The following is a 1,414-nucleotide window of genomic DNA, read 5'->3' as shown; positions in this document are numbered from 1 at the left end:
AAAAAACAAAAAACTTAAGTACATTTAAATAAAAGTGTAAGTAAGGTTAGGTGTTGCCACCTCAGCATGCAGTCAAGTCTTGCTAATCACCTACAAATCTTATTCAGGTGTGTTGCAGCACGGACACATGGAAAAGTTTCAGGATATTGGCCCTGCTATAGACACTAAGGCTACATCCACACGTACCCGGGTATTTTTGCAAACGCAGATTTTTCTATGCGTTTGCACCTTTCGTCCACACGTAAACGGTGTTTTCGGTCACTGAAAACGGAGATTTCTAAAAACACCTGCCAGGGTGGAGATTTTCTTAAACTCCGTTTTTGCATTTACGTGTGGACGAGAAAAACGGAGAAAACGCAGCGTCAAAGGTGTGCGCCTTTTTTGACGTCACACTGTGCGCCACGTTATTGTTTCGGTGAAATTAATTTCTACAATACTGTTACTTGTACTCTCTGCAGTGTTTAAATGCTCACATATACACACACAGTTACTGTCCCTCCACACATACGACTCGGTTCTGCTTCTATGCCCCATCTTTGTTTACTATTTCCCACCGAGGCTTCTAGACTTCTGATTGGCCAACATTTCTACACGGTTAGGAATATATCGCCACCTGTTGCTTTGGCATGTTCCTAGCAGCATTTTCCTTCATTTCTGCGTTTACGTGCGGATGGGATTATTTTTTAAAACGAAAACGGAAAATCTCCGTTTTCAAAAATACCCGTGTACGTGTGGACGTAGCCTAATTCATTAAACTACTCATTACATTACTTTTATGTCACCCTGCAAAATGACCTGAGATACAAAATCGCATAATTCAAAAATTAACAGTATAATATAGTTACAGTCCCAATCACTGATAATTCCTACCCTAATCAGGCCACACACAATCCTTAAGTGTAACAAAGTAAACATAAAAGTTGGTGAAAAACATTCCAAAGAAGGAGGAAAAGCAACTCTTGTATCAACAGAATCAGACAGAAATGGAGTCTATAATGCTACATGTAGCATTATAGCTACATGACTGCTCATTCCTGCTTTTGTCACCTGTTGAATTCAGCTGCTCGGCTGGCGTCAGCATTCACTCCCTTTAACATCACTCGGCACTTGCCAGACTTCATATATCTACAGATCTATAGCTTTGTGATAAAATGATGTCTTTGCATTTGCTTACAGAAGAGCTCATTTAAGTCACGTGGAAAGGTAACTATGTTCTAGATCAACTAGCCTTCTTTCTGACAATAGAGGAGTCGCCTCCTGTTGGCCATTAGAGAGAGTGCAGGTAAAATACTGCTAAAAACCTCACAGGTGGAGGCTACATTATGTCCATCTTTATATCCAGTCTGTGGCTTGGTTTAACTTTCATTAGCTATCAGTCAAAACGTAAAATCATAAACAAAGTCAGGGACAATCG

The sequence above is a fragment of the Astatotilapia calliptera genome, chromosome 17, assembly GCF_964374335.1.
Source record: "Astatotilapia calliptera chromosome 17, fAstCal68.1, whole genome shotgun sequence".
In the NCBI taxonomy this organism is placed as follows: Eukaryota; Metazoa; Chordata; class Actinopteri; order Cichliformes; family Cichlidae; genus Astatotilapia; species Astatotilapia calliptera.
Note: the sequence above shows the minus strand (reverse complement) of the source record.